General features: G+C 37.2%; 1 protein-coding gene and 1 long non-coding RNA gene across 4 annotated transcripts in view; one reads left to right on the forward strand and one right to left on the reverse strand.

Annotated features, from left to right (window-relative positions):
• Nucleotides 1–25,577, forward strand: part of ZFPM2 (zinc finger protein, FOG family member 2) — a 307,099-nt gene that overhangs the window by 153,533 nt on the left and 127,989 nt on the right. The window lies entirely within an intron of this gene.
• On the reverse strand, nucleotides 7,058–14,328 carry LOC108493275. 2 transcript variants are annotated; one of them, XR_001873420.1, is made up of 5 exons: nucleotides 14,170–14,328; nucleotides 13,041–13,112; nucleotides 12,611–12,710; nucleotides 9,190–9,238; nucleotides 7,058–7,222 (listed from the first exon to the last, which is right to left on the reverse strand). It is a non-coding gene; the product is annotated as an uncharacterized LOC108493275 (long non-coding RNA). The 2 variants fall into 2 exon arrangements; XR_001873419.1 differs by having other exon boundaries at nucleotides 14,160–14,328.

Here is a 25,577-nt window from a genome sequence, read left to right on the forward strand (position 1 = left end):
ATTCACTTGTCTTTTTTCATCTGTAAATATTTTCCCTATTTGAGGGGACAGTTTGGTGGGAATGAGGCCCTTGGAAACAAAAGCAGCAGTGAACCACGTAGCCCTCGACGGACATCAAACAGTGGTTGCTCCAGCAGCCGTGTGGAGGCATTCTGAGAGGCCTTTTCCTTTGGCTGCTTCCATCTAGTTTTTGGTGTTAATCTGTGCCCATGGCATGGTTTTGTGAAGCAAAACAATGAGCAGCTGGATGCAGCCCCCCGTTCTCGTATCCTTGTCTCAGGGAGGAGCATGCGAGGCAGGCCTGTACCGGCCTGATAAGGAAAAGAGGATTCAACGTGGCTGTGAAGGAAATCCACAGGAGGAGAGTGTGGAGGGCTGGGCCAGACAAGCAGTGGGATGCAGCAGGCACCCTTTAATGGGATCTGGGAGATTCAGCACCGAAGAGACACTTCATCTGGAAGACACACTCACAGAAGTGCTTGACAGGGTAGCGTGTGAAGGGCTGAGGATCCAAGGTTCAGAATGCAGCAGAGTTGCTCACTACCTCATCTGGGACTGGTCACTTTGGGTCAAAAACCTTGTGTAGGTAAGACAGAGACTTTAATCTTCAGAGTTGCAGCACAAGGATTTTCTGGTACCTTTGGTTGGAGGTGCTGCATGGCCACGGAGACAGCCAGTAGTCTGTCCACAGTCAGGCTGTAGCCAGTCTGTAGCCTCTGTTTATCTTGTTCAGACATGGAAAGGGATAAGGCAGATTTTATCTTTTAGTATTTAGCTGCAAATGAAGATTATGGCTCTTAATATCACAGAGCTATTTTTATATTTAATTATCAAAAATAGTGTATTGAGTAATGAACCTTGATTCTAAACTTTGTTATACTGATTTTATACCTTTAAATATGTCAAGAGACTTGCAAAAGCCTTTATTTCTCATTTTTACTACAATTACTGTCAGGTTCTTCATATCTAGAACTAGTTTAAGATCACTTCCTTCTGTCTCAAACACAAGCGAATGTTATTGTTGTAGCACTTCAGGACAGCACATGGTGTCACACCAACAACCAGGAAGATGCTGGTCCACTGTGCATGTGTTGGGATTCTCCACTTAGAATCATAGAATCATTAAGGTTAGAAAAGACCTCTAAGAACATAGAGTCCAACTGTTAACCCAGCACAACCATGACATGTCCTCCAAACATCTTTTGAACTCTTCAGAGATGGTAATTCCAACACTTATCCAGGTAGCCTGTTCCAATACCTGACCACCCTTTCAGCGAGGAAAGTTTTCCTAATATCTAATGTAAACCTCCTCTGGCACAACCTGAGGCCACTTCATACGAACTGAAACATTTCAAAATATTGAGATATGCCAAGATGATGTGGACATCCACATGTCCATCTGCGATGGTTTTGAGAACACATCACCTCACATTGCCTTACCTTTTACCACGTGCTCTCCCATTTATATAGACATGTAGTTGAGGAGAATACAATAATAGAAAGACTCTTTTTAAACTTTTGTCCATAATTGTAGTTTATACACTTTTTAAAAAAAAAGTTATTTCTGCTCTTTTATTTACATTTACACAAAAGAGTTTATTTAAACATGTTACTAATACAACAGCAAGATGTAGTATCTGAATAAACATTTGTGGTAGGTTGACTTTTGGATTTTTTAGGCCCTCCTTAACAATGGGGGGCAGAAATCTAAGGAAGTATTCCATATCATCCTTTAGCGTAACACAACATATAAATAAGGCGCAGATAAGAGAGTTCACTCTCTTCTCTCTTCTGGTGGCTGAAGGCGACAGGTCTCTCCGTAGACGGTCTTTGCTTGTATAGCCATAATTGTAAATATATGTAAATATATATTTTTGATATAATCCCGTTTTTGTTCGGACTTCCTTCGGTTTTTCTGTGGTTCATTTTTTTCCCTCGCTTGAGAGAGCAGGAGGGGGGAGGATACAGCTTGGACTTGGCAAAAGAGCCAGGCCAAACTTACACAGCATTTTTTTCCCAGCTTGCAGAATTTGTTTCCAGGTTGCAAATAGATGATGAAGCAACATGGTACATTAAAAGAAAGAGCACCTTGATCCTACACCTTTGTCTAAATGCTAATAGTACACTGGTATTAGTGCTGCACACCATTACCACAGCTGTAATTTTAGGCTATTAAATATTTAAGGGACATACAAATAAGACAGGATTGAAATTACATCTTTTTTTTTCTTCATTTCTGAATGGGTGATTTCCAGAATGTAGTATTATGTCAACAGAGGATTTTTACATAAAATTGCCCTTGCTTTTTAATATCTTTTCCTTGGCTATAGCCATTTTATGGAATACATATACCCATGGTGCATTCTGACACCTATTTATCAAAACAGCAGTACTTTAACATTTGTTTAAAACTACCACTGGTCACTTTGAAAGGTTTTTAAAAATAATTCAGTGACTTGCTGCTTGCTATAAGCAACTCCATTAAGCAGAATTTATCCTAATACTCTTGTAATTAAGTAGTAGACATTGCAATCATTCCCGTTAAACTAACTTAGTTCCCTGGGAGAAAACTCAATAAACTTTCTGTCCTATTTTGGCAAGCTTCATTTCAGTAGAGGGTCTTACGGAAAGTGGGAATGTACCCTGGGGCACATTGCCAGGGTGCTGAGAGCAGAGCAAGGGGATGGCCCAGCAGGAGAGAGGAGGCAAAGTCAGGAGCCTAGAACAGAAAAAAAAGGCAGGAAAATTTGGTCCAAGGCCTCTCAGGCATCAGTAGAGGGAGATGCTATCTGAAAGCGCCAGGCTCTTACACTTTAGGATCACAGAATCGCAAAATATGCTGAGTTGGAAAGGACCCACAAGACAAGTTGTTTGGAGAGAATCACTGCAATAAATTTCAGTAGCAACATATTCTTGTGCTTCTAGACTGTCTTAATAATTTTCTAGCTAGTCTAATCTTCTCTGTACCACAGGCTTTAAGACTCAAATACTTATTTTGCTGTGTAGATTTTGCTAAATTTATAACACAAATTTTAGAATGGGATGTAGTCTTATTTTAAAACTTCATACAAGAAAAATAATTTATCTCCATTTAAGGTCAGTCATGTACCTCATTGCACTGCAATACCTAAAAGACACTAGTTCTATACTCATATTTAAAATGAGAAATTTAACAATAATGTTACCCTCTGAGGAAATTTTTTCAATTCATGCTTTTTATAGTGATACCTCTTCTTATTTATGAAACATAAGTATTATAGACTAAGCAGATATAAAATGTCAGATTTGAATATTCAGCAGTTTTTGAAATACCTTCCTTCTCACTAAATGTTAACACTATTTTTTTATTCTGAAATAAAATTCAGTTTCTAAAATGTTGACACTTTTTTTTCAGCAGTTTCACATTCATAGAACAAGCATGGAAGGTTCTAGCTTCATCATTTTAGTGGAACATAAAGCTACGAAGGTGCTTGTTTCTGTGAAAATGTTTGCATTGTTAGGCCAAGTATTTGGTTGTTACAATGGACACTGAAATGAAAGAACCAAAGGCTTGTGCTCTTTCTTTGAACACTTGAAAATAAAATGTCCTGGACACTCCTGGGTATTTTTGGGGCTATTACATATAAAGCTATGCCTGCCCAAGGGTAGTTAGCCTTAGAGTACATTGGTAGTGGAAAAAAGCACTGTGATGCTGTTGCCTGTGGAACTGTGGTAGCACTTGTGTTCCACTCAGTATGTTGTCGAGATGTGCTGTCTGGACATACAAATGCACAGGATTATGAAAACATCAAGGGTGCTTTCCATAAGATTCATAGAGGCAATAGTGGGCAGTTGTTTGGAATAAAAGTGTGTTGTAGAGAAAATTTTGGTGTGAAAAGAAAATTCACGTTTTGGTGGTGCCAAAATTTGTTTGTGTTAATAGAAATGCAGATCAAGGTACCATATGATAGTAACAATAACAATATTTGAAATAATTGTCTATCTTCATTTAAATAAAAAAATTACTTCAAATAAAGGAATGGAACAGTGATTTCACTTAAGACAGTGGCTCCTTGCCATCCCATACAGTGTGATGGAATGATCAAAATTCCAAAGATCATTTCCTTTTCTGTCTGAATATGCTCGAGAGAAGTAGCCTGCAAATTTTCAAAAATGATAGAAATAAAGGGTATTTCTGGTTGTTTTATTACCAGCCAAATTAACTGTGTTCTGTGAAAGTATGGTATATATATGAATATATAGGTAAACATAAAGAAGTAAAAAAAAAAAAAGTATATATACCTACATATATATACACACAATATAAGTGATTGTGACTGTATAAAAATAGCACATTCTAGTCAGAAGAAAGTATTGATTGTTACTATGTCCTAAAAATCATTGTTCAGCTGTAGCTCCTCTTCTAATGATGTTGTAGTATCACATAGCCAGTAGCAAAATGTGTCCTTTTCCACATGGAGCAGATCCACTTTGTACCACCAAAATATGGGCAATACAGAGCTTGACCTGAGAAATTCAGTGCTGAGTGAAGTTTGTAAATGTCCTGAGCCTCATTTATCAAACCGGGAGAAAAAGTTCATCAGTCTCATCCTGTGGTGGCTCCTCAGACTCCAGAGAAGCTCAAAAGACAATTAACTCCAGCCATTAGGGCTCCAGAGCAAAGAGCAGGGGAGACACCATCAATTACCCTCCCTACCAGCTCCAGACCGGTTGCAGCAGAGGAAGGGTTGCACAGTTAGTACTCTACCTGATGATATTATTTATTTTATAGAGGTTTTTGGTGTGTCCTGATATCCCATACATGATGAATTATATGCATAGCCCCATCAGATTTTATATACTTTCATATTTATATTGTTTCATAGCTCGTAGCAAGGTAGGGATTGGTTTCTTCTCTCAGCAACTAGCGACAGGATGAGAGGACATAGCCTCCAGCTGCAAGGGGAGGTTCAGGCTGGACATCAAGAGGAATTTCTTCACAGAAAGGGTGAAGGTCAAATAGTGGAATGGACTGCCAAGGGAGCTGGTGCAGTCACCATACCTGAAGGTGTTCAAGAAATGACTGGATGGGGCACTTAGTACCATGGTCTAGTTGACAAGGTGGTGATCAGTCACAGATTGGACTCAGTGATCTCAGAGGTCTTTTCCAACCTAAATGATTCTGTGATTCTGTGATATTCATATCCCATCTTAAATAACTGAATACCAATTAATAAAACTTTTATCTCCTTTCTTTTCACTAATGCATTTTATTGTGTATTCCACAGACTAGAGAGTAGAGGAAATGTTTAAATGTGTTTACAAAATGCCTTATAACTAGTGAATCATTAAACATAGTTATAATTTTTTTTAGCTTTTTTAGCATACTTAGGGAATAACTGAGTTTTGCATAGACAAAATACTGCCTTTTCTGTACTGTAAGGGCAGGGTAGCGTTCTGAACACTACTGATGTATTTAGAATGAACTACATAACTATGAGATATCATCATAGTTTATGTAGATTATTCTGACTCTGAGACTGTGTCTTACAATTTAAAATTCTCCCTGTCACAGATTAGTTTTTATATCTTGTTTTTGACATTTGATTTGATATTTGAAATGCACAGAAGATTTTATTTTTAATAGACACTTCACATATGTTAATAATTATTATTTATGTATTTATTTATAAACATCTCACATTTCCAAAAATACTTTTTCTTCTTTGAAGCTTTCTTTTCCACATGACAGTCTCTGATCTGGGGGATGAGTGACCACTTTTTTTAAACACAAATCTGGAACTCCTGCCATGTGTGAGGACACTAAAGACAAGTTTAGGGGAGCTGAGGGAGGTGTGCCTCAAAGCTGGGGAGGTGAGGAAGGATCCTTCCCTCTCTCCCCCTCCTGCAAGCTGTTGTCCTCACTTTTGGAAGAAAACTGGGGCAAATTAGCATAAAGGAAAGAGAGCAATAAAGCAGAAAACAATAGTAGATCCAAAATATCTTAGTTCTTTCTTTTCTGCTTGTGTTGAAGCTGGCTGGTTCTACTATTGCTAATTTTTAATTCTGCAGTAGACCTCCTAGTGTGTCTTAGTCTTACTGATTTACTTTTATGGTGTTTTTTCCTCTTGGGTGTGGTTGCATTTGCTACATTAAATATTGGGTCTTGTTGTTTATATTTGTTACATTCCAAATTGTATTTTTCTCTTTTGGGATCCACTATTTTGTCATATTCCTGTTTTCCTTCTCACTCTGGTCCCCTCCTCCAAGCAAAAATACCATCTTAATCCTGAATGCCTCCACAGTAGAGGGTTTTCTTCACTTCTTGGATCCACCCAGATCATGGACCACGGAAGGCATTAAGTGAACCTTCCAGCAAGGTAACCGCAGGGAAGATTTAGATTAGATACAAGAAAGAACTTCCTAATGTTAATGAGACTGAAAAGCTGGAGGAGATTCAGGAGGTTGCAGTAAATCTGTGGCTGGTGTGTTTAAGAACAGGCTGGACCAAGACGAGAGGAGTGGTGTAGGCGCAGCTGAACTGTGGTGTGGGGGAAGTAAAAGGACCAGATGACCCTGTGGCTTTTGGCACCTTGATGCTGAGAAATGTCTGCAGCCAACTTTGCTTGTCTGGCTGCCCAGAAATGCCTGCAGGTAGCTAAAATCTTTCAAGATTGTCTTTAAAAGGCCAGAATGAGACACTGTTTTTTGTAGAAGATGGCAGATGGGATGTTACAGGAAGCTAGACAGTTGGTCACACTGTATAGGATACCGTTTTCAAAATCTAATTGAAATATAACAAGGGCTAGCTGAGAGATAAGGAAGTAACTGCTATATTTCTTTGGCATGTCCCTTCCCAACTGCCTGCAGGGTTTTTTTCTTCTGAATATTCTCCTTTCCCAATCCAGTTTCTGGCTAACTACAGTTAGAATTAACATTCTGTGTATAGCCAAATATTGAGTCAGTGTAGCTTTTTCAAAACATTATTTTCAGTTTTACTTAGGACTTTGTTTTGAAGTTTTCTGTATCTCTTTTTTTAAGGAATACTGTCTAACTTACAAGGATCATTGTCCCAGGCTTCTGTTTCACACGTTTTCGGAGTGAGAGCAATGGTATTTGATTTTCAGGTTGCCAAGTGTAAGCACTTTGATCTGGTGGTACAGCAGGCCTCAGGGAGTAAGCTGAATCTTGATTTTTATAGTCAGTCATCCACTATCAGGTACCAGAGCCCTGATTAGCCAGGCTGAAAAACAGAGAACACACCATGGGTTGGATGTGGAAATATTTGTGAGAGGCTCTTGGCATCACTGGCATCCTCAGAGCTCATTTTTTGCTTCTGTGCTAGTAAATCTCAAATGAATATAGAAACAGTACCTGTGTGCAGTAAATGACTGCACACGCACTGATTACTTTTGAAACCACTTCCATCTCCACCACTACATTCGGCTATGGAAAGTAAGAAGAATAGCCATGTTTTCAAACTCGACTTCATAAATGTGAGACCACTTGGTGTGGTTGTGCCTCCTTAACATTCCTCACATTCCCTCTTCCAAGCCAGTTGCTAACACTTCTTGCAGGATTTAAGTGACTTTGTGGTAGCACCTACTAGCTTGCTCTGGCTAGTGGTGTACTTGGGATTAAATGGCCTTTTCGAGCTTAAATAATCATTTCCTTATCAGTCATACCAAAGATGCTTAACTGTCTGTTCACTATTACTACCATAACTGTGAGGTCTCCTGAACTCTTCCAAAAGAGTTGTGATGTTCTCATTGTTTTCTGCGTTTCTCTGGCTGTGCTGTTGGACAGGAGTGTCTCCTTTGGGATGGTTTGAAAGGCATGAGGAAGTAAAGACGTTGATGGGGTGATATTTGCTGCCATGACCCACTGTAACCTTGTATTCAGGCTCATGAGAGCTGCAGCAGTATGCTACCTTGATATTTGCACTTGTATTGGGATAACAAAGACGGCTGAAGTTATTCTTTCAAGGCAACATAGAGCATTTGCAAATCTCTTCCAAATGAAGTATGCATTAGACATCACAATTATATGCCTGTATTTTTTACTCTACCTAGATGTTTTTCTGCTTCCATGTGTAGTCTTTGAAAAAAATATAAAGTAATGAAAGGGAAAGCAAAATGACCGCAAATTTCTTCCAACAGTGATTAATAATGCACTTAGGACTTGATTTTGCTTAGTGCTGAGCACCTCAAGCTTTCATTCAAAGCAGTAAGGCTGAGGTAGGCTTAGCATTTTGTGACACTGAACACTGCAAGTACAGTCTATAAACCTCTCCATAGAAGATAAATATTTGTTATTTTATTTGACCTTGAAGATGGGACTGGTTTGTTAGGGTTAAGGTCAATGAGTATATTATTTTTAGACAAGATACAGAGTACATGGATGGTTCTGCTTTATTTTAGTGTGTTAACATCTGGCAGCATTCTGTGTTCCATATGCTGCTGATTGTCCTGATACATTCATCTTCAGTGATTATCAAAAAGATTTCAGTGCTCTGGAGTTAATCACACATTTGAGAAGACAAATACATGAAGATAAGTAGAAAAGCTGCCTGTAGGTTTCTATGTATAAGACCAATATTTGGGCAATCTTGGCAAGTAAGCTATTAATTTAGAAATTTTTTTAAATTTCTTAATTAGCTAATGTCTGTAAGAATGAAAAATAGTATATTAGAGTTCAGTATTTTTATCAGAATAACAGAGACAACATTGTTTCTTGGAAAACTGATTGTGCCCTTTTAGTTCTACATGCACACTTGCTTATTTTTTATAATGGTGAATAGTTAAGGGGATTTTAGATTTACACCCTTTCCTTATGTATTATTTTTGTATGGCTTTGAAAGTTTAGCTATGCTTCTGCTGTTTCATTACAAAAAGCACATGCATAACTATGAACTTACTTTTTTTTATATTGGTTCTCAGTTTTCCTAGGTTGATAACATTTTTTCCAGGGCTATAAATTATTATTTTCGTTCTGTGCTGTTTTGATCTTACATGCTGACAGGTTCAGGGGAGAAAGACTTAAGAGTTTCACGTATAATTTGCCACATCAAAGCGGGTGTTCCTTTTTACAGTACCATCGTCTTTCTGAGAATGCAGAAAGTCTACTACAATCAGAACAAATGCTGAAGCAAAAACCAAACCAAGCCGGATGACTGTCAACCTTGTGGCTTTTGCCACAGCGCACACTTACCTTAGAGACCAGTCCTCTAGGCTAGCCCACCATGGCACTGCCCATATTCCTGCAAAGAATAGTTCAAGTAAGGAAACAGCTGTAGGGCTCAAAGTCTAGAAAGATGACCCTTTGCTTCCCACACCTCCTGTCAGAGAGGTCACTGCTGCTCCACTGTCGGCTAACAAGGAAGGGTGCCATGAAATCAGCTTTGGCCATGGCTCTTCAGGCAAACCCTGGGACCAGGGTCTGTCCACACAACACATCATGAGACATCTGGTCAATGAAGGCATCAGGAAAGCAGCAGAAAGGCTGAAGTGGCAGTTTGCCACAAAACAGAAGGTACAGAAAAAAACATGTAGCAACATTGCTCCTCAATATTTCTCTCTTGATTCAATATCTATAATTTCAAAGAAAAAAATAAAGACAACAAAGTCTCTTAGGGCGTATAACATATCCACTATTGGGATAAAACTTGCTTTATTTTATCATGCACAAATTTGTTTAGATCTTAGCAGTGACCACTCTTCCTATTGCCAATATCTATTAATGATAATTACTTCAAATACTATACTCACTCAGTGATAGCATCACATCATGGTGAGGAAGATTGTGATCTTATCTAAACCTATTCTGTTTAACTCTGACACTCCTTCTATTATAGTGGGGCCCCGATAAGATCATGCCTGTTAGGATCAGACATTAGTTGGAATCAATATTGGAAAATGTGCCTGTTTTTGCTTAATAGCAAAGTTAGTGTGAGGGTCAGAGTGAGATCATTTGTTGGATGAGATTGTACAGCTTCATCTTGTAATGGAAATGTGTTGCTTGCTTTAGCTGCTGGTGAAAAGTAAAAACAAGAGCTCTTTGAAAGATGTACAGCTTTGTTCATAATCATTGTGTAAGGAAGATACAATCATTATTATGACATTTAACATCTGTAGTGCTGCAGCATGTTGAGGTTCTAGTTGGGAACTAGTGCTCCTTTGTGCTAGACTCTGAACCTGATACTAAAAAGACAGCTGCTGGCCTCAGTTAGCTTAGGTCCTGTTTTTAAACCAGACATGAGTACAATGACAACAAGTGTGGGAGGCAAAAGCTAAAATGGTGATAATTAAGATTAGTATAATAACAGTTACATCACACTAAAGCTGCAGACATGAGTTATTTAGAGATAGTGAATGAAAAATGCAGTGAATTTGCAGATTACTTCAGAGAATTCTTCCTATATGCATTAATCTAATGGAACAAAACACAAATAAATCAGGAGTATTATTTAGATAGGAATTTTGAAACTTATTTCTGGATAAAGAAGGATGTAATCTAGATCAGTGATGATGAACCCTTTTAGAGCTTAGTGCCAAATTTATTTTAAAAAGCTCAGAAGCTCTTGTGCTGCCAACATTAATCTCTCTGTAACAAACTTGGCACTAGTGCCAGCAGTTTATGGTTACTGGTGGAGATGAACAGTCAGAAAACACAAAGCACCATAATGTTGTTTTGCTGAAAAATATGGTTACTCTTTTTATAAGACTTTTCAAGATTTAGTTAAAGAAACCAAAGCAGAGTCCTGAGAGTATTGCATGGCATATATGAAGGCTGCAGTGCCCCTTTCTCCTTAAGAACATTAATTTTTACTCTCCAATAAATAAAAAAGTCCATCTGGATAAATTACAAATAAAAAATTTTTAATGAATCACCCGTTGTTTTGATCACAGGACTGCAAAATATGAGTGACACTAATTCTGTGCCTGAAGTTGGCATCAAAGGGGCTCATGCATAGCTTCAAGTGCAAGGCACATGCCATGACCACTAGACTGGTCTAGAGAAAAAGTCTCCAAGTAATATATTAATAAATCTTAAATCATTCCAGTGTAGAATTAAAACCAATAAAATAAAATTGGAAATTTCCATATTTTTTCATTACATGAGAGTCTGTTTGAATGCCCAACCCTTTAATTAGATAAAGTGCTAATACTGGTGATGTGCTAAGACCTGGGCAGTGTTTATCAGCCATTTCCATTTCGGTAATACCACTCATCACTGACTGTATTTGATCATAACCTCTAACTTCTTGTGGTTTGACTCGAATTTTCTTTACAGTTCTCAACTTGATTGCAATTCCTCACATTTGACACACCAGTCACTAAATTTATGATGGTGTTGAACATACACATGACAGGAGTGATAGTTTTCACTAGACAAAGTCAGAAAGCTTTTGATTTGGAATAGAACGTATACACTGTCATGATCTCTTCTAGTTATATATATATATATATATATGTCATTACCAGTATCACATATGTGCCAACTGGTAGTTATGTAGAGGTGTAACTGTAATTTATGGTTGTTCGAAAACAAAAGTAAGTGGAATGGCAAATGAATAAATCGTTGCACCAGTGCTAACAGTAAAAGCATGACTGAACTCACTATCATCATATTGCCTTTTGATTCAATTAAATGCCATTGCTTACTCTTTTAACATCATATAGGGAAGCACTGTCAATTGAAATAAAAAAATCATCAAAGTGGATTTATATAAATTAAAAATTTCCCCTCTAAGATGTGCATAGGGATATTTGAACTGCCCATTAAAAGTGAGGCATTTCATGTTTTCATTGAATAGTGCATTACTTTTGGATATAATATAAATAATGAAGATGTAGATTTCACTTTACTTTAAATTTTAGTTGTAGCAAAGTAGAGGGAGGAGCAGAGCCATTTTGAAATCATCCCTGAAAGAAATGATAAGAGTGGATCTTTGAAAGAAATTTGAAATATTTCAAGATTTTAGAAATCTTTGTAACAATGCAGGACAGAATTTTCTTACTCTGTTTTAATCTGTGTCCATCTCAAAAGTGTTTCTTGTAATGGGTGTTTTCCCATACATGTATTTCCACAATATGGCATTCAATAGACTAGTCACATAATTTATCATGAATATCACTGAAAAACAGTGTACCAGTAGAATTTTGAATTGTTAATATTTAAACATTGATTTCTTTAAAATGTTGATGTTTTGAACAACTGTATTTTTTCTCATTATTTCTTTCTTTGTTGTTTTAATTCTGAAATATTTTCAAATTCATGGAATATCACAATTTTCACTTGCCCTTTTTTATTTCAGAAGTCTTTGTGCCATATTTCTGACCCCAGTGTGCTAGGTGTAGAACCCCAAATGTTTCAGTGGGGCAGGAGAGGTGACTTTTCTTTCTTGTTCTGAAACCACGATGAGTATAATTTTAGACACAATGCAAAGCAGAGCACTACAGTTTTCTGCCTTACTCACAGATACATATAAAATAAAAATGTCGTTAAGACAATTGGATATATCTGAAGAAGCAAGCTGGATTTTTTCCATAGATATCCCTCCTTTCTCCCTATATAAAGAATTATGAAGAGCCATAATTTTACTTTTATAACAGCAAAATATTCTTCTTACTCGATTCCTTAGTTCCCAGCATTGGCCACATACAGCATGTGTACGACCTTCTGTTAAACTTGTGTGCCAGTGCAGTCAGAGCTTCACTTTAAATCTTACTCTGAAACAATTAGATCGAGAAACAATAAGAGAAGATTAAAATCAATTATATCTGCATAAATAATGGAGAACAGTATTTGTGACTATTTATTTGCATTCTGGTAATTTAATTGCTATAACTTTATTTTTTTTTATTTGTGCTTTCTGCCCCAAGAAGTTCTTGGTATCCAGATTAGACTATTAAATGTCACAAAACACATAATCGTGTTGTTGTTATTATAGTGTCTGAATCAAGATGGGAAAAGGAGGAAATCCCTTCCTGGGAGAATTTATAGGGAAAGAACAGGAAATATTTTCTAATGGGAGATAAGGTACAAAGAAATGAACGAACCTGCTTGACAGCACTCTGGAGGTCTCAGGTTTCCTACAGGTTAAACAAACACCTGTCTTACAAAATTATTCCCTGGAATGATGATCAGACACCAAAAGGGTTGTACATTAGCACCCTGTGAATTGAACTAATTTTTATACTCTTTATGTAAAAATTGTAAATGCAAAGTAGGCATGTAGGATTCTGGCTGTTCACAACAATTCATGACATAACAGAAGACTAAACTTTTTATGTATATTATATGCAGATCCTAACTGTAAAGAAAATGTAAATACAAAACAATGCTCCTTTGAACACATTCTCAAATGTAGCACCTATAAAAATAGAAAATAAGTAGACTCATGCATAAGTCCAATAAACAATTAATCTGCAACGAATTCCCATCATTTCAGGACTGATAGGTTAAAATTGGAACATGAAGGTATTTAACAAAAATCCAGATTTGCAAAGAGTAGGATCCCTTATCATGTATAGGAATGATTAAAGCAACAGATAGCGCACTGGTGCACATAGTCTGGATTATGTCTTTGAAAAAGAGAAAATGCTTGATGATGGTGTAGCAGCACTATGTTTCCAATAGGCCAGTCAGTCAAATGCAAATACAGCCTATAATAAAAGAGCTGGTTGGCATAGTAATTGGGAAATGAATGTTATTTGTAGCTCCATATTTCTGTCTTTAGGAGTCTAAGAACTAGGAGGTTGGTATTGATAAGAGGGTTTGTGTATAAATCCTTTGTAATGAGGCTGTGCCTCTTCAGTCATTTGTATTAATTTTAACTTTAGATATGAACATCATTCTCCGAAAGGAGTGACAACTAAAATAACTAATTTCACAAACGTCTGGGGAGAAAAAAAAATTACTCATTTTAGAAAAAAAAACCAAACAAACCTGCTTCTTTTTTTTGATTGTTTGTTTGGTTTTGGGTGGAGTTGTTCTGTGGCAGGGGGAGTTTGAGAATACAAACAGGATCACCTTACATCTGTGTAAGGTATGCACTATAGATTATTACTGCATGTGTGTGCATACTGACAAGGATGAGTTCAGGTTTGGATGAAGAAAAGTATTGTATAGGAGAAATACCAACTATAACATATTTCAAGAGGTATAAAAATCCTTACTATACTTAACTCAGGTCAAAAACTCTCTAAATGCCTTGAGATCTACATCAACTTGAGCCATTGATATTACTCCTACTTTTTTTCCCCCTGTCTTATTGGCCTGTTTGGCTGATTTTTTAGGAATGTATTTGACAGTTTCTGCTGTTTCCTGTCTTCTGCTGTTCCCTTCTTCGTGCATACACCCCTATATGACATCTTGTTCAACTTCTGAATATCTCTGTGAGATCACCTGGAATGCAGAACTTGAGGGTCTTAAACAGTAGAGAATCTGGAGCATTGTGGAAAGAGGAAATTATGTTGATGGCTTTAATTGCCTTCCTCCTGCTATTCTGTCCGCACCCCAACACCTCTCTCCATGCAGTTTCATTTTCAGCTACATAGCTTAACTCTTCACTTTACCCCATCTCATAATATTTATCTCTTGTTTATGTTTCTGGTAATTACCCCTTAGCCTTTCTCCTCACTTTACAATCTCTCCTTGTTCACTGTTTCAGCTGTGTTTCCTTCTCCTTTCTCTAATTTCTCTGTCCTTTTTCTTATTGATCTTCAAGACATTTTTTTCATTTCTCAAGTATTTGCCCTTCCTAATTTGAAGCTCCATCCTAAACAGGTAATTTAGAGTACCTTGGTTGGAATGATTTTGAGCTGATTTTTAGGGGGGAAAAAAAGACTGAATATTAATTTTGTGTAAAATAGAAATATATGATGAGTTTCTCTGTTCACTGTAGCACACCTGTTCCTGTGGCTAGTTGCAGGGCTGACTTACAAAGAATCCATATATTTTTATCACTGTCTGTTACTTTCTTAGTTACGGGGACATAATCGACTCCTGTCTGGGCGTTACATGAACACTGCAGAGAGCAAGAAGGAATGTCTTGCCTCTGCCCCTGCCCAAGTTTAACATTAGTCAGATGTATTAAGGGCTTACTGTGCCATCTTCTGCTTAAGCATCAGACTTGGGTGCTAGCTGGGGCATGCTAGCAGGCTTGATGGGCCAGTGGACTGATTTTACACAGTAAATTCCATGCTTTTGTGATATGTTGACAGACCCTTACCTCAAACAGTGCTAGCAGGCACTGCTGTAATAAAAACAGACTGGCTCATTCTTTACTTCTGAGATTTTCCATAAAAGCAGCATAAATGTTAATGAATAAATAATCTTCTCCTAAATTTTGTACAATAACTGAGCTTACCCCAGGCAGGATGTGCCGCTGTAGATCAGGGTTTGAAATATGTGAGAATTCCTTATTCCCAGTAGTGTAGTAGGAGGAAAAGTGTGTCACTCCCTATGCCATTTATTTCTCTGTAAGGTGTTGAGGGCTTAGGTCTCTTGTCTTTACACATCCTTGCTCATACTAAATCACTCACTAGGAGCTAACGAAAAATTTTGGAGGAAAGAAAGATAACAGAGAAAACATGCAAAATATTAGTTAAATTAATAAAATAATCCCACTTCCCTGATCTTGTGTGCAGAAAGAAAAGAAGAAATTGAATTGAAAATGCATTAGGTAATGCCTGATCTAGGAATTAATCTGCTTACTTACACACAGCAGAGATACAAATTCTCTTGAGATAGCTAACTTGGTTTCTGATGTGGTATAATCCATGTTTACACATGTTGCACTGAATTGTAAAGAGAAAAGATTCCTGTGTAAAATGAAGCAGAGATGGAAAGGAGAAGGAGGAAAAAATCTTTTTTATCATAAAGTACTATTCTCTTTCTCACCATTCAAAAGAGAACATTAAAAGAAATATGTCACCTCTGATCTGAATGGGAAAAAAGGTGCTTCTTTTAATTGAATCTCCTTACTTCAGAAGCCTTTAGCTACATTTTTGGCTGAGCGAATAAGGCTGCAGGAAAATGTAATGTTACTGTTGTTCATCCTCAATGGAAATTAAGATGCTGGAATAATTCTTTCAACCTTTTATATAATTTTTAAAATACATTTACTTTGAGTAGTGCACTTTATTTCTTTGCATTTTGATCACTCATTAGGCATTTGTCTTTATTGAGAATCAAATTTCCTTTTGTCACATCTTAACTGACTGTGCACTGGAAAACAAGATGTTGTTTAAGATAGGTTTTGGGGAAACACTTCAAGTAGAGATGGCCATCTCACTATTCATGCCTATCTAGGAATTTGTAGGCAATGCTTTCCTTGAGACTGAGAGTATGACACACCTTCTTGCCTTCATTTTATGCTCATCTTTGTGAACAAGTTGGAAAAGTGTTTCTATTTTGAGAAGGTTTAGAATTTCACACACTTTTAATTGTGAAATTGAGGTTCATCTTAAAGCAGTTTTGCAGCTTTTCAGATTAAAAAACAAACAAACTCAAAAGAGAAGATGTATATCATCTGAGAACAATTGTTCAACAAGTTCTCCAAAGTACAAAATAAGATTATGGCTACCTTGTCTATGGGAAGGGGAATGGGCAGGGGAGCTACTGATCTGTCTAGTTGTGCCTTTAACAGTGAGTGTAAGGATGGAAATAGTACCTGAAGCCCTGAAAGGCAGAGAATAGAGCAATAAATGGGTTATTCGCAACCCTCATAAAAGCTTCAATGAAGGAATACAACTCTATTCGATATTAATTGTGCATAATTAAACTTTAAAACATTCAGGACTCTTAACACAATAATTAGTAAAACATGCTATTATTTTGGTATTCTAAACAGTGACATAATAAAATATGTACTCTAAAAGGGAAAATACTATGTAAAGTGAAACAGTACTGACGTGACATTGTGAAATCCTTACACTCTGTAGATACTGTCTTTTCAATATTTTTCCACTTTTTTTAATTTTTTTACATTTTATTTAGTACTCCATATGTTTCCTCTATATTCAATATCTCAGACACAAGCAGAAGAAAAAACCCTAAATTTAGGATTTTTATATCTTTAGAAGCAGACCTTGATTTTGCCCACTGTACACTATTTCTTTCTCAGAAACAAAACTCAATCCTTTCCCCCTTTATGCTTTCATATTTCCTTAACTGTTGTTTTAGAAATGATCACATTCTTATGTAATTTAAAAGAAATCCCACATGTATATAATTATATATATAATCTTGAAATACTTTTATTTTACCAAAAATTTTACATTTTAGCATTGTCACAGCAAAAGACACATAGAATTTATGGAAGCCTACAGATTTTCTTATGAAGTTATGAATAAACTGAATACCATGGAATCAGAATAGAAGACTTATCACCAAAATATATGGCTTTCTTTTTTTCCATTAAATCGTCCACATTGCACTGGAGCAGTTTCTTCAGAAGCGCTTTCTTAGGTGTTTTAAACTCAGTTCCCATTGACAAATGGGAAGTACAAGTGCTGTAGCAGCTGTTTGTTTGCATGATGGGAGTGGTTCTGTTCCATTTGTGAAGGGAACAGATGAATGTTTGAGACAAGAAATACAGTAAAATTTAAATCTTCTCTCAGTGCAGTGAGGTCCCAGTGTGGCATTGCCCCAGTGGAGAAAAAACTCTCTGTTTGTATCTGGTCCTCGTGTCTTTTGTGAGCTTTTTCTTTACTCTGAATATATGAATTAAAAAGGTGAAGTCAGGGAGGAGAAAAGAAGGGAGTTATAAAAAGCCTATTCCACCAAGTGGGAAATTGCCTCCAAAATGCTTTGGGGTCCCATGCCTGAAGAAAATCCCTTCCTGAAAGTGTCGAAAGGGCTGTGTTTAGAGGAGGTAATTTCCATTCAGATCTGGTTTTTGCTTGAACTCCTCTATTATGATATTGGATTGATACTTTTTAGGATCGTGAAGCCTGAAATGCTTCATTATATTACAGCTACTGGGATTTTAGTAACATCACATTGAGTTTTAATAATTCGGCAGCTGTTATGCACCTCGGCTCAAAGAAGCTATTCAACTCTGCTGTGCCGACAAGGAAAACAACAGCAGCAAGGTAACCAGTAAAAAATATAGTTTATCCCTAGAGAAAAAATGTGTAACTTGGTGACATACTGCAGCTCTATGCACCTGTCTACAGCCATGCTACAGCCAGTGGTTATGAGAAACATCTGTATGAAAACAGATGTTTTTCAGAAACCATTACAATTTACCTTCATTCAGTGTTCTCTAGAAGCAGCCCGAGGTCACATTTAAACATTCAATGTGGTCTCGATTGAATTTTAATTTTTTTCAATGGACACTGATTTTAAATGTAAGCAAAGAGATAGATACTATCAGAAAATTAACCTAAAATTAAAACTTTACGGTGAACTGTTTGTTTGCACAACATTTTTAGAAGAAAGGTGACATTAATCATGAGACCTTTTTAAACCAAGGTGGAGAGAGAGGAAAGTATGATAACATACATTAAAAGACTACTGATTGCTCAATTGAACTTTTGCTGGCACCTTCTTAATGACTTAAATCATGATGCATGTTGTACTTTGGAGAGGAATTTCAGACGTGGTATAGGGCCGCTCTCCTATAATATGGGCTGATGTGTGAAGTTTGGCCCCTTTTCAAGCAGAAAAATCTCATTTGGGTGGGTGGAATAAGCTAAGGTTATTGTAAGTTCTCGTCAGTGGTGGTTAGACGAGTTAGAGAAGTAGCACCAATCGCTCTACTCCTGAAATAGCATCAGGGTATGGCTTTAACTCCCCACTGAACCACAAGGATTTGGGATTGCATGCCCTGAGACACAGAGGAAACAGAGGTGAGCTCAAAATGAATTTGACAATTCTGCTACACTTGTAAGCTGTTGAAGCAACCCGCGTGTTCCTACATGCACAGCAAAGTGACCTCCACTGAGAACAATGCAGATTCCGCATTCATGAGATTCAAATCCTCAAACTTAACGGGCAAGACCCCATGAGGCTTGATGTATTAACATTGAATGTATTGTTTTGAATAGAAGAGTAAAAGCCTACCGTCAGTCTAGTTGTTAGTGTTCCTGGGCTTTGGTTTTAGGTGTGCTGCTTTGTGGCCTGATTTTGCAGGTCCTGCAGGCTGTGCCCAGCTGCTGAGCACGATCATGGATAGTCCCCAAGCCAATGTCACTGTGCTTAAAGGCCTGGGTTTCTGAAAAGCTCAGATCAGTTTTGGGTTTGTCCATCTTCTGAACTCCAGTCAGGCAAAGGGGGAATGAATTCTGAGGCTTACTTATGTACGCCAAATCTGTTACCAAGCAGGGTGAACTATGGTAGATCCTGTAGCATCATTTGAACTCCACGGATGTGCTGGCTCCAGATTTCAGCATTATCTGTCATTAGATGCAAGGACATGTCTATTGGTGAGCTGGGCTCGTCAGCATGATCTCTGACAATCCTGACAGGAGTTCTTTAGATTTTCCTTTTATGTGTACATGGCAGAAGAATAGGAGAACATCAACAATATGGCCCTTGTATCTGTCAAGGTGCCCGAAAAGAATACATACATATATGCACAAACAGGTATATTTTTAAACCTTGACAGAATCAGGTGTGGCAGGCATGCAGAGTTTGGGCATGCTCGGACTTACCAGCACATTTTCAAAGTTAGATGAGATAATCTAAAACAGTGTTATTTGTTTTATGACTACATAATTAGCATGGTGCAGTGATACTAAAATCATCAAATGTCTGGATCATTGTTGAATGAAGCAGTTTGCTAAATTTTATTAACAGACAATTAAATATCAAAAACTATGTTTGCAGCTCCCAGAAAGAAAATAGAGTATGAGGGGTTAGGAGGTGAAAATAGCAGACAATAAAACCTTGTAAGGTGAATATTTTTTTTAACTGTCTAAACCAAAAATTTTATAAATATTTTAAATTAGTCCTCAAAATGCAGGGAGCTTAGCTGTAAAATTCCATCTGATCACTATTAGGCTTACATGAGATTACAAAAGCCTGCTGATAATAGAGTTAAATTCAATTTCAAAGCACTGCAGTGAGGACGCTGAAACTGTAACAAGCTGGTAGTATCATTTGGGTGAAAAAGAGGGGATACCCTGAACAGAAAAACAGAGAGTCAAGAGGATGCTGTTTGCACAGTAATTGACTGTAAGCATAATTTCTGTGATATATTGTTTTCAGAGTTTAGATAAGGCATGAAAATTGAAAATCAATAGTATAATTAAAGAGGATTTCAGGACTTTGGTGGGCAAGGAGGACGCCTTTGGATGTCATACACAATTATTGAGGACCTCTGTTTACCTTGATTTTATTTTTTTGATTTATTTCTGAGCCAGACGCTGGGCAAGTGAGGGTTACTTTTCAGTTTTGCCTTCATCGTTAAATAAATTTCCAAAGTGCCTGGGTATATGTGTACAAAGTTAACTATACTGTCATTGCAGCAATTGAAACCCACACCAAGTCAGAAGAGGAAATTCTAAAGGGAAATATACTGAGGCTACATGTCAGATGTTTCTCTCTTCTTTTCTCTCCCTCTCTTTTTATGCACACAACACCCATATGCACATGCACATACATTAATATATATAATATATGCAGATATTGATGGAATTCTATGAGTTGAAAGAGAGGGAAGATGTCTTTAAGGATCCATATCTCTCGCAGCAGATATATGTTATTATCACTGAAATGTGGCCTTCAGTCTTGAAACAGTTAAAAGAGTTCTACGGCCACAAAAGAAGAGATTTCTTCAGAATTATCTCCCGCCTCACATTTGCTCTTAGGCAAGCAGTTTAAAAAAGCCCAGTGATTGAGCCAGTGATCCAATTTGAAATGCAGAAATGATTAGAGCTGCTTGCCTCATTTCATATCGAAATTCTCTGATTTATGACAGGGCTGCAGCCAAGATCTATCTCCAAAGGGAATTAGTGTGCAAGTTTGCATATTTTTGTTATTTAGGTTTCTGATAGCAGCTGCTAGCTAGAAATACTGAACTGGGAGGTGGTGGTGCAGGGTTTTTCAGCCATTGGAGCAAAGGAAGATAAGAGCCTTATGTTTAGGACATTTAGACCCCTTGACCATCTCACCATACAGTAATTTTTAAACTTGGATTGCAGTAATACAGGAATCCAGCGGAATGGTTAATTGTAGTTGTGGAGAAAGGAATTACCAAAATTCTGTCTCCGTGTTTTAACTAGGGGAATTTTAATGAGGCATAAAACTTCAATCATGCAACTGACCTGTGGGGCAGAGTGTAGAACATATAATGAAACAGAAATAGAATTCTGAAAAAAAATTATTACCTTATCTGGAATTTACATGAAGTGTTAACAGGAAATTATGCAGCGGTTATAAATGAAAAATATGGGATTTAATGTTCTTATTAATAAAGATTTGTTACATACATGATACCAGTGTCCCAAATCTGCTGTCCGCAGCTGTCCCCAATTTCTTATTTCTCTGTCCTCAAATGCATTTAGTGTCTTCTTATTACTCTGGAAACTAAGGCCAATATCCATTTAACACCAGTGTCTAAGACAAACGGAAACATCTTTGTGTAAGGGTCGAGGACTGAGGAATTTCCCTTTTCTACAGCATTCAGACAGTCATAAAATTCTGAGTTTTCTCATTGGGAATTCAGTTAATATTTTCTTTGGATATGTAAACCTTCCGTGATGAGGAGGAAAGAATGAGCACATGGTAGCTCTTAAAAAAAAGAGGAAAAAAGCCCTCTCCATTAAATGAAAGATGAGTAACTGCCGAATTATGTGAGTATTGCACTGAGCAAAGAAATCATACTGTGAAAGTTTATTACCTTAGCTACTGTCCGACTCCATATGGAGTCATTATGGCCTAGAGTCTCAATAGTGCTCCTAAATTGACCTCACTATAATGCAGCTGTGCTTCCAGGTATTAAAACCTCTCTCGTATTTCACTGAATATTCCCTTGGAGATACAAGGTTATTGTAGTAAAAACTTTAAAATTTCATTACTTTGTTCTTTTGACAAAGTATTAGGTAAGATCTTACAGTCTGAAGATAGAAATGTGTGAGTTATTTCTTTTAAATCTATTCTTGCACTCTTTTATTTTTGCATTCCTACCCTCGTTATTTAATGGTAATTCTGCCAACAGAGCTGATCATGTTTAGGTACATTACACAGTTACCTAAGTAACCCACTTTCTTTGTAAAGTCTCTCTGAGCATAGTGCTGACCTTAAAATAACACTGTGATACCGCACCTAAAAGAGCACTGACAATGGGGCTGAACTTCCCATCCCTCTCTGCAGACACTGGTGATTTGGAATTTGCATTAGCACATTTGAAACCACAATTTAAACCATTGTGCACCTAGTGAGTGAAGAGTTATCAAAACAAGGACATAATGGAAATGGAGGAAATGGAAATGAAGATGGTTTTCCTTGCGACAAATTCATCCACTTGCTTGGGACCATTATTCAGACAAAAGAGACAATGCAGTCAGTGAAATTGTCACCTGAAGAGAAGGACAGAGTAAGGACTATTTTTATATACTCACATATACATTAAGACAATCTATGGGTCTTTTAATTTTTTCAGTTTCCATAATAATAGTGCAGAATGGCATATATTGAAGATTATTTGAAATAAAAAGATGGTTGGGTTTTTTTCTTTTTTAACAGTAGCAGAAAAATTCTAGCAGAAATATAAAAGAATCAATCTTTGGATGAAGTCCCCCTTCTCTGTTCCCAGTAAAATTGAGCAAGCTCTCTTTCCTACTGCCTTCTTTAGTGATTTGATTGCAATGGATTCTCTGCCTGCTGTACTATGAGTTTTATGATTCTGTGAGAAAAGATGAATATAGCACTATAAATCTCCCCTCTGAATGCTATTTTAGCTTCTCTAAAGATATTGTAATCTAGTCTATCCATGCTATTTGCAGAAAAGCAGGAGATAGAGTTTTTGTTAGCTAGTGAGTGAAGTTTTCAGAGCATGGACCCCATCCGTGGGCCTGAAGCTTCCTAAGGGCAGTCACTGATGTATATATATTTTTTCCCCTTTTCACTTGTGCAGGTAGAAATGGAGATCTTTATGTGCAAACACGGTGCAACTTTGCTTAACTAAAAGGTTATGTTTAGAGTTGTATTATGAAGTCCAGTGGTGTGGAGAGAGTGAGGATCAAGTATGGCAAAGGTCGTTACATTGGTTGCCAGGGATACATTTATCCTTAGAGAAGTCCCTCACCTACCAAACATGTAATGGCTGTTTTTCTTAGCATAATGCTATTGGGGGAATATAAAACATTTACATTATGAATGAAGGGATATAAACAGAAAGCATGTATAAGTCTTTCTGAAGACAACTTCTGTCCTTCCTCATAAAGTATAAATGCTCATAAATAACCAGTCTAGGTTTTTTCTTCATTCAGTTATTTTACTTTAAACTTTACCATGGGCTATCAAGTCTGAGAGTCTCTGCATATTCTAAAACCACTTCCACAAGGTATTATTTTTAAGGTATATTATTCTAACGATTTATCATAAAGAATGATCTTCTGTATTGCTCTGATAGCCAGTAAAAGTTAAAATATTAACTGCGCAGTATAGTTAACTTGGATAAGTGCAGCATTAAAGTAGATACACATTAGCCAATATGAGGCATCAGAGGTAAAATCGAAAGGATTAAATTTGACAGAAGAGCCCCATTTAATTTCTTCCAACCCCTGTGGTTCTATTGAATAAAACTTTAAGTACCTTTTTGGGCTGCACTAACATTTGCTGTTCTTGGAAAATAGTTTTTGCCAGAGATAACTATGTTATGGGGAAACACTGGCCCTCAATGGCTTGCAGGGAGAGAGCTGTCTTCTTGTAGTATTCTTACTAATTAACTCCCATGAGCCTTGCCCCAGAACTAACTGTTGGGAGCCCATCAGTGTGAAGAGGTTAGCTGGTAAATTCACAGGAAGGGATGCAGTGGCAGCAGCAGAACCCATCTGTGCATGCGAATGTATATCTCCAAGAGACAAGAACAAAAAGATGTATGAAGCAATGAAAGACAGATAATAAAGTACAGTGACTTAGTTATCTATGGCCCTTCCAAATAACATACAAGTTCTGTAAATTATATTCAGTTTGACCAATTGGACACCTTTCCAAAACTTATGAACTTATCTTAGCAAATCCCTCAACTATGATTGATTTTCATCATGTAAGTTTAGAAAAATAAATCATTCTTGAAGAACTTGGGAAATCCACTTATATCTGGACAACTATCATGCCTCAATAAAATTAATTGCTGGTGGTCAAATCTCATGTGCTTCAAGTTTGTGTTTTTGTGTTGACTTCAGTGACGGTGATGTTTATGACAAGCCAGGGTTACATTATTCTATGTGTACATGTGTATGTTTGCATGAGCACAGGCACACATGCCCATACACACACCACATATGCACAGACTTTTTCTAGGAACCCTGCTTTCAAACCACTTCCTCAAAGAAAAAGAGAGAAACAGTTTTAATTTCACAGAACTGACCAGGAGAGATAATGAAGTACTTTCAAAACTCTTTATGTGTGGAAGCCCTAGAGGCAAACCCCAGAGCTTTCTTACTTTTAGCAACCAATTACTGCCAAAAAAAAAAAAAAAAAAAGAGTTTCCCCAATTATGAAGTATACTAACACAGGCTGCACAGACTCAGTTTCACAAAGTGTATTGGAAAGGCAGCATTCACATAATTAATGAGAAAGTGCTGCATGTGTTCAGGCCTTCTGTTAATTGATTAAATGAGTCTATGTCTAAATCTGATTATAATCACACTGTGGCAGTACAATTGAGCGAGTGTGTAAGAGGTAAAGGAACTCTCTCTTTCTTGTACACTCTTGGATATATGAATATGCATCCTCCCTCCTGCTCCCCCTCCCCAAATTGTAAGAACAGGTTAAAAATTGGGCTAATAGGAAAAGTACCAGACTTACCTATTGAAAGCGAGATAGCTTAATCACAATTACTTGAACAGTTATTCTTGGTTTACTGTCTCAGTTCCTGTTTAATCCACACTGGCACTTGTAAAGCACAACAGGCTTTATAGCAGACGTCAGTTTGATGCTAATTGTGGTTAACGGTTAACAAGTGCTGGTTAGTTTTCCCGCGGTGTAGCAATAAAACACAAAACGTGCCATGTGCTTGTCTTTTTTTTTTTAGAGAAGGCCACAGTGTTCCCTAAGGGTTGTGAGAGAAGTTCATCCCATTGAACTGGTCAGCAAGATATCATTAGCTCGTTGTGTACATGAAATCCAGGGGTTAGAGCACCAAGCGTCACAAGCCAGTTTCTTTACCTCCTTGAGCTGATCAGAGGATCAGAGTATCAAGGAAGGATTAGCACTGACTTGGGATTTGTGTGATTGGTTAATTTATTGCGGCGATGGCAGGCCTTTCATCTATGGCAACATTTAATCAGCACGGCCATGGAGGCTATTACGGGTTAGCTCTTTTCTCAAGTCAGCCAGGGCTGCACCATCAGCCCTATCACAATTCCCCTGAAATTTCCAAATTATCTGGAACAGGCTTTAGCCTCACAGTAATAAAA

The sequence above is a fragment of the Lepidothrix coronata genome, unplaced genomic scaffold, assembly GCF_001604755.1.
Source record: "Lepidothrix coronata isolate B3197 unplaced genomic scaffold, Lepidothrix_coronata-1.0 Scaffold15, whole genome shotgun sequence".
Classification (NCBI taxonomy): domain Eukaryota; kingdom Metazoa; phylum Chordata; class Aves; order Passeriformes; family Pipridae; genus Lepidothrix; species Lepidothrix coronata.